The 19,918-nt window shown below is 38.1% G+C and overlaps 1 long non-coding RNA gene across 1 annotated transcript in view; it reads right to left on the bottom strand.

The window, feature by feature from the left end:
* The window catches only part of LOC146309285 (uncharacterized), an 89,814-nt gene that overhangs the window by 6,813 nt on the left and 63,083 nt on the right, over positions 1 to 19,918 (bottom strand). The window contains exons 3-5 of the long non-coding RNA XR_014772485.1: positions 10,990 to 11,186; positions 10,816 to 10,884; positions 9,164 to 9,253 (exon numbers count right to left, since the gene is read on the bottom strand). This is a non-coding gene — a long non-coding RNA (uncharacterized LOC146309285). The remainder of the gene's footprint in view (positions 1 to 9,163; positions 9,254 to 10,815; positions 10,885 to 10,989; positions 11,187 to 19,918) is intronic.

The raw sequence follows: 19,918 nt of genomic DNA, 5'->3' as shown, positions 1-19,918 counted from the left end.
AATATAATATGAGTCGATAAAATGAAAATGAAATAAAAGAAAAGCATGCTCTTTTATTATATATTATGTAATGCTGGTCTGCAATTTAATGTGTAAGGTGATTTCTGATTCTTTTATTAGTCTTACTATGCCAATTGTCATGACAATATAATTGTAAGCTTTCTGATAAATATGGTTTTCCAAATTAAATTAAACAAAGAGCACTCCGCACAGTTTGGACAAAAAGACAAAAATATAATGAGGCAACAACTAGAGAGAGCATTAGGTGAAGTTTTAAAGATAAATATTTGCAAAAGGACGAACATCTATCTTTAAAACTCATTTGATAGGCTTACATTCATTATTAGATGATAATATAGTTATATTCACCCAATTCCCGTATTTAAAAAATGTCTTCCTTTCCCCACACGTGGAAAATGATAAACTCTAATGTAAAAGTGAGAACTATACTACTGTAACAACACATGAAAATAATACAAATTAATGTACTGAGCGATGACCAATCAAACAAGCAGAACTGTCTTTTTAGTTTGAAGTTACACAATGCAGAAGAATAAGAAGTGCAATAACATTCATGCAATAATTCACTATTTCCCTCTTCCTTTAAAAAAAAACGTCTTCCTCATTAAATATTGCACATTTCTGCATTACGCCGGCTCCATATTGTCTTGGAATAGCTGAAGGGAAGGATTAGATATTAGACTCCTCTTCACAATAAGAGCACTTGCATCCTTGTATGATGATGTGAGAGGTGACAGGAGTCTTTTCAGAATGGTCACACCTGTTACTATCTGTCTGGCCTCATTATCTAAAGTGGCCTGTATTGTGCTTTTGGATTACAGAACCTAACAATTCACAGGACAAAGAAAATATTAGAAAAAGCCAACGGTGTGTTAAAAAAAAATGTCTTGGCAGTTTAGGGATAAGAGGGTCTTCTTATAAGGCTACTGGCAGACATGCTTGGACATTAATTTCAAAGCAAATGAACAAGTGCTTTCTGACACCTCACTGTCGTCGGTACTTAAACCCGACAGCTTCCTCCTTCCAAAAAGCCACATCGAAGTCATCATGTATCAAAATATTTGAAGTGATATTTGAGCAAGTTTGGCAACTCCTACTGTGACATTCTACTACAATATCCAAAATACTAATACCAATAGACGACCATATAAAAGTACTTCAGTTGTCTCCAAATTTTAAAACCTTTAACGGCATTTGATTTAGATTGTCATGGTGATCAAATCTGGTTCAATTTCTCTAGATGAGGTGTGCATAGTGAGTCGACTCCCAGGTGAGTTTGAAATGTAATAAATAGAAAAACAAACCAAATAAACAAAGCCAATTTAGAATGAATTTCTCTGTGTGTTGAGTAGATAATCATCCTCAGGTTCAGTTGCTATATTCTGCAGAGTGTAGGCTGCATATTTATGGTACAGTTCAGATTTTGTGGAGTGTTTTTTTTTTTTTTTTTTGTATATGAGCTGGTATAATATGATTTTGATGCATGGAGCTGGAGCTTGAAGTCTTATAGCCTGTACTTTGTGAGGCACAGTGACATATGAATGGGATCCATGGCAACTTCTCAGTCTTCTCCTGCAGACAATCAACACAGGTGGTCTTTCTTGGAAAAATCAGTAACATTATTTCTAAAGGTTTATCCAAATTTGATTACAAATTTCACAACAAAATGGCCTTTCTATGAAGCTTTATACTATTTCATGCTATTAACACATCAAATATGTGAATCATAATGTTTTGCATTGATGTATAAACACATATACTCCAAAATATCCAATCCTGCAAGACACTATCTATACATATTGTACAATAGATGTATCTATAAATGCCAATTATCACCTTCTGTGGTGGTTCTATTTATGAAAAAAAATATGGTTTAAACAATTTACAGTGAAATTCTTGGTGTACTTTTGGCTCCAGTCTTGTACATGTGTAGGCTAATTGGCAGACTAATGTGTAGATTAAGTATTTGGATCCTTCAAATATCATTTGGATGCGAATTCAGTCTTTCTGGTGCAAATGCTACATACATTTAAAAAAAAAAAAATTGATCAGACATGCTATGGTCTAGCATCCTTTTCTTAAAACATTAGTATGTCAAAATAGTTACGGGTGTGTGGTTTGCATTGTTTTAACAGCACTACCAGTGAATTAATCAAGTGACCCTTCTCTTAATAAACCAAATTATTCTGCATCAGCAAGAGAAACAAAAAACAGAAACAAAGTGCAGCCCAAAATGCTTTCTTTAAAATCAAATGTTAATTTTGATCATATAAAAATGTTAAATGTCAACATATATTCATGCTAAAAATAACTTAAGAAACAACTCTCATTGTTTTTATTTTTTGTCCAATAATATCTGCTCATGACAAATAAAGCATGATGAAGGTGCCATACTTTAATTGCGTATTGTAAGCCGGTGGATCTCAAACATTTTCACGTCAAGGATCCCTAAATTGGCGCAAATTACACCACAGACCCCCATTTGATGAGATTTTTGCTTTTAGAAGTTTTGTTACAGAAAATAAGGCATCTCTGGTGATTTGGGCAATGATTCTATTTTTGTCACATATCTGTTGTTGTCTGGGTGGTAAATGAGGTTCTAATGTTAAAAAGCTTTTAAATTATTACATAATCATTACTTTTAAAGCATCTGGACTACACTTTGTTTAGTTATAGATAACATTAAGGCTAAATTACAACACTGGCATATGAAAATTATGACTAAATAGTCATGCATTCTGACATTTTGTTACTGAATGGAACTGCACTGAAATTAAATTATTCCCCTTTTTGCTGGAGACCCCTCGGAAGAACCTCAATGACCCACGACCCCAATTTGAGAATTGGTTTGTGGGGCTTATTTGGGGGTACTGAACAAAAAATCCTGAACACAGAAATCGTACACAACAGTTCAACGGTCTAACTTCACAATTCAGTCCTATGTAGACCTCAGACTTGTTTTCAGCAACTATTTTCTAGCATGTATAATGTGCTTCGAAGAAAATTTCCCTCACACACACACACCTTCGGGTTAGGGAGATAATATGGACATGGTTAAATGCTGGGATGGGACACAACAAATGAGATAGCAATGTGTCTCTATAGAAAGTCACCCACATCCCTGGCAATAAGCTGCCACAAGGCATGCATGACATGCTTGGTGAAAGAGCTAGTGGATGAATCACACGGGAACAACTCATGGTGAGATCTAAGACCTGCCAGATCGTGAGGCAGCACATAGTCAACAGACCCTCCATGTGCTGGTGGCTTAGCCAAAGCAGAGTACAAGATGTAGGCGGAGTTAGGCTGTGAATTGGGAGTGGCTTTAACGAGAACATGAAAGCAATCCTTGAACCAAGAGGGTTAGGGTGACACTGAGAGAAAACTCCAGGCAATGACAGCAATCAGCCTTGCTTCTAAAAGGTTTGGTATAGTACGTGATGACCAGTGGCTATGATTAACCAGCTGAGGCAGGAGCTTAGGCCTTTGAAACAGCAGTTCAAGGAGGCACGAGACAAAGTGAGGGGAACTCTACTCTAGAGGACCTTCATTTCATGATGAAAAAGAACCTTTCCAACATTTAGAAGGACATCGCAAGAGGTTTGTAAGAAAGAAGAGCAAGAGAACAGGTTGGAGTGGATTCATGAAGGAGCCATTTAGGTAACAAATATGATACTTTACATGCTCAAGAAAAATCAGTGGTCACTTCCATAACACATACAGTAATGCAGGAAGAAAAGAACCTGCACTTCCTTCATATTCCCTAGACCTATTCAATGAGGACCCGCTGAAAAGATTATCTCTAGAGGGAATTCTTCAGCGCACAAGGATGGAGTTGACAGTGACCATTGGAGCTGATTAGAGATGTTCAGGAAGGTATAAAAGATGATCCACAAATAATATATATTAGTTACCATAGTAAAATTTGGTTTCTAATCATTGATTTCTTCAACTGCTATGTATAGATTGATAGATAGCACATTTGAGAACAGCACTTTTGTTTTCCATCAAAGGAAAGCTAAGACTACCTTTATTCTCTCTCTTGCTTTAGGTGCATATAGTATTATAGTTTTCAGAATAAATAGTCTACCTTTTCAATCCCAAAATCTAACATGCACAAGCAAGATCCTGGTTCCTGGTGATGAGAAGAGAGGTTTTCTGCTACTTGCAGCAGTGGGAAAATTAGTGCAGCCAGGTAACCTCAGTGCTTTAGGTCCCAGTATAGGATTTCATAGTTCAATAAGCCTGTAATTTCTTTGAATCTTTCTTGCTGGATCAATGTGAATCACAACCAGGTTGTATGTAGCTCAGAAGAGGAACCCCGGAGAACATCCTCAGCCATTGCCTGAAAGCTTTGGGGGAGTGAAACTGTCTTTTGTTCAATAACCACATCCCAAAGGTCTGCAGAAGCATCATCCAAGGCAAGACATCGCTGTGATCCAAGGAAGAAGAGGACACAGCTCCAGAGCCGAGTCCCATGTGGACTTCTCAGAACAGCACAAGGCTGGCAGTGGGTTTTTGTTGAATTAGGGGTTGCACAAATTCTGAGAGACCATCATATTGACCACTGCTGGTCAGAAAAGTTTTAAAAGGATCGTTTTTTGAAGAATCTACACAGTTGGTCAAAGTTTAGCAAGTGGTTTCCACGGAAAAGTGCCTTCAGATTGAATGTGATTTTTGTTGGATTCAGTTGATTCTCAAGTGTGTGTGTGGCATCAGGGGGCTTGAAACTTTTTTTTAAAGGTAAACTGCATGAAAGAAACATCAACATGAACAAAAGCAAGAAAACAATCTGAGCGTTAAGGTTGGGCAAAATCACTCAAGGCAGAGGTTCCCAAACTTTTTCATGCCAACTCTTCCAATAAAGCATTAGTTTATGGCTGCCTTCCCCTCTTTTCCAAGATGTCTTTAAACACCTGACATTGACTGTTTTTTCAGCCTCTGCTTGTTCCAAGTAATGCTGAGGTTTAGACCATAATGTATATGGGCTGCATCATACTTGCGAGTTTTACTTTTTTGCAGCCGAGGTCAGCTTGTCTTTTCATTTTCAATAACGTATCAATTTTTGTGAGTTCATACTAAATTTCAGGAGCAGAGCAGCTTTCTGACACTGACAGCTTATGCTGTGATAAATTATGATTTGACTGGCAAGCAGTTAGAAAGATAAACAAATAAGATTTTGATATTTTATATATCATTATAAATTATGTTTGACAATAATTCACATAATGGTAATTCAATTTTATTTTTAAAATCACTTTTTATTGCATTTTGCTGAGGCCCCCTTGGCACGCCCCGGAGGCCCCCCACTTGGAAAATTACTGACCCATGGTGCACTTGCCAGCTTTTTCCAGAAAAAGTTTGTTTAAAGCTGTTGTGAACCTCAATTTAAGATTCAGCATAAATGTTAATATAAATAGTAAGAAATACATTCACAGTTGATGCATCAGCAGTGCAGAATTTATATCCAGAGGAAACTGTCAGAAAGTGAATTTACTATCTTTGGTGCCAATGCAGGAATTAGTCAAGTGCTCTCCATACTTTTGATGCTTCGTGGGTATTTTTCACTAACAACTCCACCTTTAACTTCTTGTAGGTACTAGACCGGGCAATTTGATATAATATGATACATAAATTATTATATTGTACTGCTTTAGAAGTTTTGTTGTGCAAGATAACGCCTATTAAAAAGAACCAAAATGGGATATTGTAGTTTTTGTTTTACATTAGGAGAATTTTGTCTGATGCAAAGTGGAAAAGTGGAACACAGTTCATTGCACCAAACTGATTGTTTTGCATGCGATTTAACATATATTTTCCATGTCATAATATATATCTAAATAAGAACAAATCAATATTGTAGTTTTGTTTCAGATCAGTTAAGATGTTGTTGTCTTTAAGTATTTTATTTATTGTTTTTTGGACCAATAAAGAATCAACATAACAAAAGAGACCCTGCAATTAACACAATAAGGCTTTGGTTATTTGTCTTTGTTCTAAATATAAATACATACATAAACCTTCCCTGGCTGAATCTGTAATTGTGATTAAATTTGTTGTTTCCATGTGTATTAAAAATAAACAAAATATAATTTTGCATCGAATATCACACAGGTATGATATGAATGCTTTAAAACGTATGAAGAGTTAAAGGTGAAAAAGACAAGAATGCATTAATTGGGATACACTCTGTTCATGGCTCAGCATGTACGCCTCATATCTGCATACAGTATCAACACCCAATCCTATTTACTGTTGTATTTTACACTCTTAAAGATGAATATTGAAAAAAATTGAATATTCTGTATACATGGCTGTGTGCACAGGCATATCAATAAAGAAAAAATAATAATACATTTAGCTGGGATCCATGCAAGTGTTAGACCACTTTGTGTATGTAAACACTTGCTTTGGTAGCCGGCATATGTCAATTTAATCTGGGATACTGAGACAATAAACTTCATTTTATCACAATTATTGTTGTTTTTGCGATTAGTGCGAGCTTGGCTTTCACAGTAGTGTTTGAAATATTCTGTTTATGCACATGAACACGGATATTTGCGATCGAGACGAGAAGGTGCATATAAACAGCATTTGCTGAATCGCACCTTAACCGGAATATCAGCTATTATCTGGAATACTGTGTGCATGTAAATGTTGTCATTGGGGGTTTACCGCTTGGTGGTGATTTATATGAAAAAGACAAGCATTTTCCTTCCTTGACTTCCCAGGGAATCTGTGCCCTAGAGGTTAATGAAGTGTGAAGTGTGAAAACTTCCTGAGATGGGATGAGTTAAATAGTGTTCTCAGATGTTAAAGCAACACTGTCCAAATTTATTTGTGTGTGTCAGTTCTTTATAAGTCTTAAATCTGGCAAACATGCCCCATGGGCCATCTTCTACCACTGTTGGGGCTAATGCCATCTTGTGTGTTCCAGTCAGTCCACATAAATGGGTATAATAACAAGATCTAAGTAAGAATTTGATTTGAATTCATGGAATTTACTGACATTTGTCTTACTGTTCAATGGTTATAGTATCACATATATTGAGAAATTTCACAGACAAAGATAACAACCCCCTCTATCTTCATATACTGAATCTGAGCACAAGTTTGTAGTGACTGAGAATGATGAGTGATGAAACTGTCTGCCAGAAGTCAGTCTTAAAATCAAATAAAGCCATTTATCTTTATGGATCCGGTAGCTATAAGCGTAATTAATATGATGTCATGTAAACTGAGCAATTAGAAACTGTCACCATTGCAGTGTCACTTTTTGCCTCGCTTAGGCATGAAAATACATGTGGTCTCATTCTGAGGTAAAGTTAGCAATAATACATATGAAAGTAAAGCTTGGTGACAACCATCTTAGGTGATAGTCACAGCTAGGTTGACACAACAGAACTATTTGGTTAAGTTTAGCAAAACTTGCTAAAAAAATGGATATGAAGTGTTTATTCACCAGTTTACAGCCGCTCGACTCGAGCTAAGATCCTCTACAGTTAAAAGTCACACCTTCAAGCGGGTAGTACTGTTTTAATGGAGGTGAAAATCCCTGATGTGCTGGGCTGATGGACGAGTCAGATCACGACAAGCCAAGTAAAGTTGCAACTGGGCATCACCTGCCGGTCCATTAAGACAGAGTCACATTTTGCATTGCCTATAGGCATCAAAAGCACACGCATTCTCATACAATGTACAATGTAGCACTAAAACAGATGCAGCATCTGGTTAGACTTTCAAAATTAAAAACGGGACACAGAACTTTTACACAGGAAGCTGGGGTTTGGTTCCTGTGTGGAACCAAAAGTTGATAGCTTTAAGGAAGTAGTTATTTTGACCCAAACCATGATTTTTTTTCTTAAACTTAATCAAGTAGTTTTTAGGCCCTAAACCTGACCAAACTGCAAAAATCACCTGAAATGTTTGCTTCATTATGAAAGTCTAATCGGACACCATTTGGTTAGGTTTAAAACGGCTTGGTAAACAGTCAGCATTGACCATTGGAACCCTGGTGCCCTGTGTGCAAATCATGTGTTTTATTCATCCCCTGCCGGTACGGCACATTCACACATGCATGTGCTTTTCACACGTCGGCAAGGCAAAACATGAGGCTGACACCGTATCCTCAAGAGGATCATCAGATCCATTACATGACATATGTAACACTAAACGGTTAAATGTAACGGCTGCTTAAACTCTGTAGAAATCCTGAATTTAAATAAGAAATAAGCGGCAATAATTCTTACTGAATTTGTCAATGTGGTTGACCATTGCATAAATGATTTGCACAATCGTACAGAAATATTTGGATTGGAAAATTCTTTAACCTTTGCCATAACATAGGTTTAAGTAAGTAATGAATTTCACAACTTAACAACAACAACAACAATAATAATAATAATAATAATAATAATAATAATAATAATAATAATAATAATGATAATAATAATAATAATATACTGATAAAATCCTTGGAATGATGTACTTCAACCTAACAATATGACCTCTATAATGGATAGAATATGTGCCTAAGGGAGACTTCACTAATAGACATTTTTGGTTGCAATTAAAAATGGTTCCCATGAAAGGTCTGACATGTCCTCCAAGGCAAGAGTCTCAGACCCGGCTCTTTCCTTTCGTCATTAAAGTGGTATTGCAAATGTTCTTAGCACATCAAGGCCAAGACCTCAGATCTCACTATTACATGCACATTATTTAATCCTTGGGCTCTCTGGTAGTACTGACATGTACAATTTCTGTCATTAACGTGCCTGTAAGCTCAGGGATGGACCAGACTCAGAGATCCACTTGAGGTCCAGTTTTTCATTTAATGGCCCAGGGGAAGTAAGGTTCAACTGGGCCTGAAATGTTACTATAAAAGTGCTCTGTAGAGGAGCATGTTATGGCTCTGTAGCTGGCTCAATCGATCACATTAGGGCTAAGGAAGTGGCGAGATGTGACAGCCCAGAAACATTTCAATACTGACACAGTGTGTCTGAGAGCTTCAAGCACACTTCTGAAAATAAAAAATGCCTTGTATCAGTCCTGTAAATGGGTGTGATTAGTCATAAAGGAGCTTATTGTGCAGAGGCTGGAAGCAAATTAGAGGTGATAGTGGGACAGAATCAATGCTGTTTACCTCTTGGAGGTGTGAGCATATCCATCAGCGGTGCTGAGGATGGCCGAGGATCCCTCCTTCCCAACTCGTTATTGACAGTTTGAGGAGGACCTGAGGAAGGAGCATTTTAAGACATAACATTCATTTCTCTGCTATCGATGAGGAGACAGGGCTTTCAAAATAAGTGATTAAGAAAGGGACGAAATAATTAAAGCACCACCTGCAGGTTCTTAAGCGGGATGCAGGCAGTTTAGAGAAATGCATACATTCACCTTGTCCCTTTCTTTAAAGCCATACAGTGTGATCTATACAGCGTCTTCTCTATAGGCTTACTGTTTACAGGCTTTGATTGTTATTAGAAATATAAAAAACAGAAAATGCTACTAAGGACACTCATTAAACTATGTTATAAAGCCATGTAAAAATTGGTATCGTTTTGTGCCTTGGCACCCCTACAGTTTTAAAGTGAAATTCACTTTTACACCACTGTTATAAATACCCCACCCCTCCACCCCATAGACAGCTGAACAGGTGCTGCTAGTTAACAAGCCGAAGTACAACTTTGCCAACAGAGCCAAACATCAAGCAAGCACAAAAACACAAGACTTAGGAAGCCAGCTAATAGTTCAACAGTAAGAAGGCCAGCTTGGCATCTGTTGTACTGCCTTTCATTTCGTGAAGTGCCGCAAGACTAAAAGCCAGGCTGAACTTTAATCTTGTTCAGCCTCTTGGTCAGACAGTCCCTCTTTTTCTCTTCTTAGCTTCCCCTGTCAATGACCTCTTCTGTCTTTTTGCCTCTGCTATAATCTCAGTACTGAGAGTAAAGAGCTAGCTTCTTATCATAGCTAGCTGATGACCCATAGTTGGTTGTGCTTGGTGTAGTGCCACAAAGTGTTACAAACCTATTGCAAATTATACTGGCTCAACCCAGATTACATAGTGGAAGAAGCATGAAAACAAATAATCACAGACTTATCAACCTGATGGATGACGCATACTTACAACTGCACTCACTAAGTTACAAATTCAATCCCCAACTGCTTCATGCCTCCAGTCTTTCTTGTTGTCGGAGTCTGAGTCCTGTACATCACCGTAGTAGCAGTACTGTTTTCCCAGTCCTCAAATTGGTTTGTCAGCCTCAGAGGCTCTGTCCCAGTCTAACGCTCGCTAGCCGAGCTAACTAGCCAATGGCAGCTACAGCACAGTTAGCAGCAGTGCACCAGTTACAACAGAAACAGTCTGTGTTGCAGCAGTCCCCTAGGCCTAATGGCAACATGCAGCTCCCAAATGGAGTTTGATGTGTTTTTATTTCTTTCTGTGACTAACAAATTAATTAAAAAGTGGTTGATTTAGACTTATTATGACTAACAGTTTAGTCCTCTTTTGCTAAAATTTTAGCAAATTAGATATAGACATTTATTGTTATACAGCACAATGCTTATTGCCAGTAATTTTCAACAGGAACTGTCTACTCTGTCATTCTGTCATTAGTGGGTAAATGTTCCTTAAAGAGACCCCATATTGAATCCCAGCCACCAGACTGTCATTCTTCAGTGGAGGGACAATGATCTTAAAACAGTACTAACTACCACTAACAGCAGTGCACAGATGCTTAAACAGTTGTATGCAAAAGCAACAGTGTGTCTTAATCAGTCTGTCTGTTATAACTGTACCTGTAGCTGTTGAATCACTTGTCTGACCGCGCCACAAATGTGTGTTGGCGATTCCATCATCAGCTGCGACTGGAGAATACACCAAACAAGTCAATCACAGGGAAAGTCACACATTGGGAGGTAGACGACATTAAGGAAATAATAGTATAACTTCCAGCAAAGAGGTGAGCTGACCTAGTTCTAGCAGTAGACTCACAAGCCACACTGTGTCTCAGAGGACTTGCTTCTCCTCCAGAGGAAGGTGACTTTGTCCTTGATGGAAGGCAGTCAGTGGCCTCTCCAGCACAACACAAGTTTTTCCTTCAAACAGGCAGATATGATGCAAGGCCCATGTCGAGGGCAAGGGTTTGAAGATGCTATATAGGAATGATCTGTAAAATTAAACAGGAATATGGTCACTGCTTGTAAAATACGTTATACAGTTCTGTGATTTTCATAAAGTTTCATGACTATGAAAACTAACTCTTGTTGTGCTATTCCTCTTTCAAGCAATTGTCAAATCATAGCTTAGCAACCAGTTTCTCCACATTCGAAATGGGTACATGGACTTTACTAAGAGCGATAGAGTTTGGGTGGTGGTTTCTTTTTTTACCCTCCACAAAACCAACTATATTAAAGCAAAAGTGTAATAAATGGATTACACAGTGTAACAGTAAACAGAACTCCTGCACAGCCAGCCCGGTCTCATTCCCAACTCGTCTAATACCGATGTACTGTCACCGCCCCTTGGCAACTCATACAGACACACACAGTACCTGCTAGCGGCTGAAAGAGACACACTGGGCTTACAAATAAATTCAATGTAGACCCATGGTGGCACCCATGTAGTATAAAGGATGGCTCCATGACAAGAACACAGGACTGAAGCCCAAATGTTATAATAAGTTAAGGTACATGACATGACTCTTGTCTCATTAGTCACGTAGGTGATGAAACATAACGTAACATAACAAAATGTAGCATAATGTAGCATAATATTACGCACTTATTATAAACCAAAACACAGACTTACGCTACACCTACACAAGTATTTTTTTTTCCTAAATCTAACAAACTGCAACAGTGCCACTATGTTAATCATTTTTACCTTGTGCATCAGCATGAGACAGTGTCAGTGCCACAAATGGATTAATATTGGAGTGAACTGACAGCCAAGAGCAGCTCACACAGCCCTAAGGGGTACCTTGTGCGGCTGCTGAGGGGGCGTGACAAAACGTTGCTATTTGACGAGTATGGAAGAGGACGGATTGGCACAGCCAGTGTAAGCGATCAGGTGCTAGTGGGTCACAGGAACATCTTAGGTAAGGTAGCAAAATAAACCGCTGCACACTGAGCTGACTTTACTGTGACTTTATACAGAGCGAACAATGTGTTTTTCCTGTGACTTCTTTAGCTTCACCCAGCTGAGGCTCTTTTGTAGCTTCTAACTGAATCTCTGTGGTTTGAAGTTTAGTTTCTCTCCTGCATCGCTGTTTGCATTTCGGTATCATGTCAAGTTACTCTTATGGATAGAACAATGAAAAGCTTGACAGATGTGGAACAGTAACTTGGGACTGTTAAAGATCAGTCTTGTATAGCCAGACCTATGCAAGCAGCGGTGGTGTGCCTGCAAAATAGTGTTGGGGGAGACTCGTTTTGGTGGGACATTAAAATGACTACATCACTGCAAAAGAAAAGGTGACAGCTGCTAGCTTGTTTTCATTTGTACAACTAGCCTCCCAGGTGCTAATTTGCCATTTTCAGAATGTAGGTTGCAGTCCAGAGGTTGTCGTTGATTCCCAGTGACTTTGGAAATGCAGAGAGCAGATGCTGCAGTGCAGACTGAAACAAGTCGTCTACTGGCAGGTATATATCTGCTGAGTCAGATTATACTAACAGAATTTATGGACAGAATGTGAAGTGGTGTCATTGTTTTTTGGTAACCTCAACCTTACTGAAATGATGGGAGTATTTCTCAGAGAAAATCCATTCTAATTTGACAAATTCATCAGATTAAGCTCTAAAAGGAGTCTTGTCATGTTCCAAGCTATTTTTCAGATTTTCAGTGTTGTTTTATAGTTGAGGTACCTGCTGAGTCTTTTCTAAACAACTGTTTAGAAGCTGAATCACTTGGCAAATGTAATTTCTAAGTATCGTTAAAAGCAGCCTTTTTTTGAAATAATTGAGCAGACAACACACTGACAAAAGCCTGTTCTGTCATAGATCTTATAGCATGTCTGCAAATTCAAGATATCCTCCACTACAAAAGTGCTTTCCCATTAATGAATAGAACATGAGCTGAGGAAATTATTCCTTGAATTCTCTGGGCAGATAATGATTCTCATCTTTATCAGTGGTTTATCTTCTAAGGTCAAGATTAAAGTGAAAAGTGATGTGAACCCCCAGTGTCTCCAATTAAGAAGAGCGAGAGAGAAAGAAGGAGAGAGGGAATGAGAGAGAGCAGAGGTGGACTCTGCTACATTACTCTGCTTTCCGCTCCCTAAAGTATCCCTGAGAAATAGAAAACAACACAATTAAATTATGACACCTGACACCTAGACCTCACATCAGTGTGAATCATAATGGACTAACCGCTGAACGTGAGATCCTGTCAGACGATTAATGTGATCACACACATTAGCACCTCTCTAGCTTGACATTTTTTGATGTTTTTTTCTGTTCTTGATAAAGACCCCAGGATATATATCTATAGAAACAGTTGAAGCTTACAAGTGAAGAAAAACATACATTGTGCTGATATGTCTCCATGTGGTACCTATTAAGTCATTGTCTCAGTACAAGAACATACCCTTAGCAGGTAACCGATGCAGCAAAGCAGCCCTGTCTTCCCACTTCTGCTGTTCAGTCGCTGTTTTCAGACCAGCAAATAAAAACTCCTCTTCATGAGAAGAGTATCAAAGAGCTGAAGCTGCATTTTTCACACAGATTTCCAGTGCTTTCAGTTTTGAATTTTACATTATGCATTGTTTTACAGGAGAAATCTGTCAGAACATTTACTGTAATGAATCATAAAATGACCACATATATGTCATCAGAAATTACGGAAATATACAAAGCTGAAATCCTCTGAAATTACATTCAGGGCTGAAATGTTTTTGTTTGCCTGTTTCACGTTAATTAGAGTTCAAATTAATGCAGACTGTTTGCCAAATGATGTGCCTCTTTATAAGTCGTAAGAAATCATTAATAACCTTTTAGAAGCAGTAGTTGTTTAGTTAATTTGAGCAATATGTTAACGGGGTCTGGGAGGCAGTGACTGAACTCAAAGTGGTCTTTTGTTTTCAGGATAATGGGCTTAGTTTTACACTGACAGACAACTGACAGTTATAAACAGCTCATCAACTTAGAGTGTTGAACTTGTCATCACTTGCTGTTGTCAAAATACAATGTCGAACTCGTCTTGTGCTCCTGCGGTGATCCTGCAGCCTGCCTTAGCCTCCTCCAGTTGCGGGGGGGGGGGGGGGGGGGGGACTCACTTCAACCATAGACTGTATATTAAACATAAATTTCAACCAATTTAATAAACTGTCTATGGCTCAAACTCATTATTTGGACTGCAATACTCATTTTTGGACACACTGTGTTAAACGATCAAACAAGCACATATCTGCCCCCTGTGGTGCCAGTTACCAAAGAATATTACCCCTGACTGTAGTGGGGGTTTTTTCTCCCTCAATCAGGCTGTGGCTGTTAATGATTTTTTTTTCATGTGGGTGAAGGCAAAGAAGGTTACAAAGTTTTGCAAGCAGGGGTGCTACTAGAAATTCTGCCTCTTCTGACAGGCTGTCAGGCTGGACCCCCGTCACCCTGTATCACCTCAACTGTACCCTCCACTTCGGGGTCCTATTAAGAATGTATTTTCATGAGACCCACTACCTGTGGCCCAAATTAAGAGACTTTCATCACCAGTAAAAAATAGCTGCCTGGAGCAGCGCCTCCCTGCCGAGGGGTTGAAGGAGCTCTCAGTCAAGTGATGGAGGGGTGTTGTTACCATGTATATTTTAATGGGTAACCAATCCAGTATAAGCACCCACACTTCACTATATAATTTAATAACTTTTTGGCATAAAACTGTTACTTTCACAGAAAAAGTCTCTCATCTTACCATGACATTTTGCCAAATCACATTTTATTGTATCATTTTGCTGATCGAAATATATCAGATTTTACTATGGTGAAATCAGACCACAAATGTGTGCTTCACAGAGGAGTTCAATCTGATCAAGCTTCAACACGACGTGGTCCTGCATGTCTGTAGCTCGTGCAAGAACAGTGACACCGCCTCAATTGTTGTCCCCATCTGTGGGGGATCACAGTTGTGGCCAGAGGCATTCTGTTTTCAGGTCATCCCATTCTTGTGAAAACGATATCTCAAGAACACCTTGAGGGAATTTCTTCAAAAAGGTCAAAAGTCAAGGTCACTGTGACCTCATGTCCGCCTTGTTCTCGTGAAGGCGATATCTCAGGAGATTTCCTCAAACATGGTACAAATGTTCAATTGGACTCAAGGATGACCTGATTCAATTTTAGGACTCAAAGGTCAAGGTCATTACAACCTCACTAAATACAATGGCCATACACAAATATCTAATAGGATTAAATGATATTTAATGATGAGATATTTTATATGCAAAAAGTTAATGGTCAACTTCACTGTGATATAATGTTCAGCTCTCTATCAGTCCTCTGCACTCCTTTGTAAAAATAAAGTGGAGATACAGTGTTTCTTACTGTAAATTATTTACTGGAATCATGCATATGTAGTGAGAATTTCCATTTTGCCAAAAATACACGCAATACATTTGATTATTCATTCCTTCATTTTTTTTGACTGCTCTGTTTTACACAACCGTTGACAGCTGACTTCTCACTCTTCTTAACCAGTCACTAAGGGCCACAAGCAATCAACTGTTTCAGTTCAAAATCTTGTTTTAGCTCGGGGATCTGTTCATGCTGACAGAACTTTGCATCCTGCAGTTGTGATGGCATTGCAGTAGGTGCTTCACCATCTGTTGCCTGGCTGGGATGTGCATTTCACTCTTCTGGTTTGGTCATAATATCGCATCATACCGTATCATCTAGTTGACCCAAATGAATAGGTTTTCCTATGACGCAATCAGACTAAAATTTGCTTCAAATGTATTTCTGTGAGGAGACACACTGCAGAAATCTTACTACTTAAAATTGTGAGGTACTCCGATTTTGGAAAACTCAAACAGCTATCAGTCAACATGAATCCAGCAGATCCTTCAACAGACCCATCAGGTCAGCAGCATCCCTTTATTCGTCCTCTCACTTTCACCTTTCACCCAGTGCTCGGTCCATTTCCTCTTAAAAAACCTTTCAGCCCTTGCTGCTCTAGAAAAGGTTTTCGGTTAGTGGTTAAAATAACCCAGAATTCACTGGTGCCTGATGTTTACACCTCATGGAATTCACACATACTCACTTCACTAGTCTGTTGGCCCATGGTCCAACTAGTATTTGTCCTTTTATCTCTCTCCTAAAGTGGAGCTTCTGAAAATACATTTTTAGGGAGGTCATACTGCAGGTTTGCTTGCAGTGCAGTCATACTTGTTTTGCAGCATGTTTTTCTTCTTTCCTCCAGGCAAAACTGATCAACCAGCTGAAAACTTGCAAAATTTTGGCTAGTGTTGAAGAAAAGGCTTAAGGAATCAATCATTTATTAAGGCAGAAAAAGATATGTCCAAATTAATGGAAAATTTGTATGACATACTTGCAAATTTTGTAAATTTTGGGTCAATATTTTAAAGCTATAATATGTAACATTTTTGCATTAAAATGTCTAAAAATTCTAGACCCGTGTCATATATTTCTGAGCTGTGCATTTATAATATCCCAAATGTTTCCAGCAATTGTAAAAACCAGAGAAATCCGTAAAATATTCAATGTAGCTCCTAGCTGCTAGTTGCTATAACTTTACAGAGAGTGAGGAAGGAAGCTGGCGAATGTGACTAAACGTAACACAAATAAAATTTACCTGGTCATGTCATATAGCTTTTCATTGTTAGTGGTGAAGACAACAACTCCCATGATCCCATGCTACTTCATGATATCATCAAATCACTGTATGTCTTTTGTTATTGTTTTAATGTTACAGAGACCAGAGACCTCTAGTGGCAAAACTTACATATTATGCATTTAATGAAATAGATAAACAAAGATGGAAGAATCATCCTTGCATTGCCCTTCAGTTTGAGAGTTGCCACTATAAAGCAGGTAAAAAAAAATAGGGTTGTGTGTTACAGATTGAAAGATTATCGATTCAAAGACATGTCTCTACATTTTCAGCATTTTCAATAAATGTTGAACTTTGAGCTACGGTAGTAATTTTTTGTTTCCAAATGAGTAGAAATAATATTTCAGCACTAAAAACACACGCTCACATAACACATTACACCTACACATTATGCCCACATTATAACAGTGGGTGCTTTGTTATCAACATGAGGCTGATTCAAGCAGTAAATCCAAGTAATTCAGTGGCAGCACAAAACAAGTGCAACACATTTAATTGCTGTATGGTATGGTGTCACTATAAGAGACCAGAACAGTTTCTGTTATTTAAATAAAACCCCCTCAAAGATGAAAATATCACGGCAGCTACAGAGAATAAAAAGCAGTAAAGTTCTTGACACAATAGCACTTTATGGTGTTTAACTTTGACACTTGAAATAAATACAGACCAAGCAACTCTCCACTTTGCGATAAGAGAAAAATAACTTTTTAACAAATTATTTCTCTTTGATTTATCCGAGAATTGAAAGAATAGAAAGAGAATAGAAAGATCACCTCTGCAGCAGATAGAGGATACATTACTAATGTAGCTGTAGTGATTAAAAGAAGTTTTTGACTTAGGTAAAAGTAGGAATACCACTCCATAATAATACTCCATCATAAGCACTGCACTCACGTAAAAACACAGAAAAATTATCACCAAAATCACCTCACCAGCAAAACTCAACAACTCTTTGTGCATAACTCATTCCATTAAAAGTACAGGCCAACACATACAGTCATAAAGAGTACAATTAATTGTAAGAGACTAACTTTATTTTTAGATTATAGCTTATGTTTGGATGAACTTTTGTAATGAGTGTTAGAATATACTTGTCAGGTAATTTAGGGAAAAACCTGGAAGATATTGCAGTTGTGCTCCTCTGCTCATTCAATTTGTTGATTTCAATGCAATTAGAAACTGAAATGAAAAAGAGTGATTTCAAAATTAGCCATATTCGGGAATTATCTTGGATTCTGGTCCCATTTATGTGTCGGCCCTGTATGTGGCTACTGTTGCTCTTAGATTTATACTGTAGTCTTCTAAATTTTCTCAAATATAGGACTCCTGACCTCATGTGTCTAAAATCCTCGTTATGGCCCTGGTCCCAGAGGACAGTTTGCAAAATTTGTTCATGTTTCGCCATTGGTATTATTTTCACATTATAACCCTTCATGTCACAAATTGCGCTGAATGACAATACCAGGGATATCACTCTATTTAATGTCCACTGGAGCTGTTTCAGTGACAGAATCAAGTCAGTAAAACGCATCAGTTTAATGTGCTAAAGAGTCTCATTTTATTTTGTACAAACAATAGAAGAGACAAGGCTACGCAGGAAAAGAAAAGCAATCCTTTTGCTCCAGTGGTTCATGGCAGATAGATGATTCCTCCAGGTAGATTTTTTTAGTTCAGCTGAGCTGCATTGATTTGGCAGCATCGGGTGGATGTCACACATGCACTGAACAATGCTCAATGACTTTGCTATCCTATTCCCATTTAAATTGCCTCTACGTTTCCTTTCTGACACCTGTTTAAATCAATGCCTTCCTCTGCAGGTCATGGGCTGAATGTACTAAGGCGCACACCAGCCGCCTCTCAAATCCACTAAAATCAACACAATAATTGAAATATTTTCAAGCTGATTACACCGAAGCCCGGGGCTTGGCTGGTTGCTAAGAGTACGCTCCCTAGTTGCTAGGGGGAGTAAATCATCTTGCATTATTTGATTTTTGTTACTGATATGAAACTGCTAGTCCCTCGATTAAATGTCTCACAGTCAAACACCTAGGGGATGGACAGGAGAGAAAAAATAAAATAGTCACTGCGAACCTGTAAAATAGCATCTCTAACTTCTCTTTTCCGTGGGGCTTCAACACAAATCTATCTGCTTGTTTATGTTTGTTCCTGCTGAAATAAACAAAGCTGCCGTTCGGCTCTCATTGAGGAAAAACAGAAAGGACAGCGGAATATCCTGAAATCCCACATCACACTCAGGTTTGGTAAGATCATGAGTAATCTATTCCTGTCCCTTTTATCAAAACAGATTGCATAGTCCAAACTGTGTTTTATTTATTTATTTATTTTTTAGCAGCAATCTCAGTGCGATTTGGGCAGTAACAGTCTTATAAATAATAGTCAGGCAAATACAACAAGGGAACCATTGACTGAATAATATACTGTCATAGAAGATTTGAAGATAAATCAGCCTGGCTTAAGCAGGCGTTTCTACATGTGTCAAAACTTATGGATCTTACTCAGTATGGTCTGGAATCACATTTAGCTGCAGGGCCAGCCGCTGGCATAAACACTCTATGTGGTTTGTTTAGGGCCACAACTGTTACGGCAGACCACACAATCAGTGTGACTTTCTGTGTTGGTCATTCTGCGGCCACAGAGGCAGAAACTAGACCCGCGTTATATTCACTTGTCTCATAAAAATATAATACATAAGAACAAAATCATAACCCTTAAATAAAATTCATTATTTTTGTGGACTGCAGCTACTGGGGGGTCTTTTTTATTTAAATAAATTCTAATGTTCTTAAATGTATTTTATTTTTCATAATTTATTTTTGTGTTGTGGATGGGTTCAGGGGTCCTCACCTAATATTTAGATGATGGCTTGCTGTTTGGATTAACTTGAATAATAAATGTTACAGCGCTTGTTAGATCATTTGGGGCAAAACCTGAAAAATGCTGCAGTTGCACTCCTCGTGCTCAAATCGGTTGACAGTGAAAGTAATTCCAACCCAGTGAGACACTGAACAAAAAGAGTCATTTCATAGTTAAGACTTATCTTGTGTT

Source organism: Lutjanus erythropterus, chromosome 19, assembly GCF_056507025.1.
Source record: "Lutjanus erythropterus isolate fLutEry1 chromosome 19, fLutEry1.hap2, whole genome shotgun sequence".
NCBI classification, from domain to species: domain Eukaryota; kingdom Metazoa; phylum Chordata; class Actinopteri; order Lutjaniformes; family Lutjanidae; genus Lutjanus; species Lutjanus erythropterus.
This window is presented reverse-complemented; position numbering and strand designations above follow the sequence as displayed.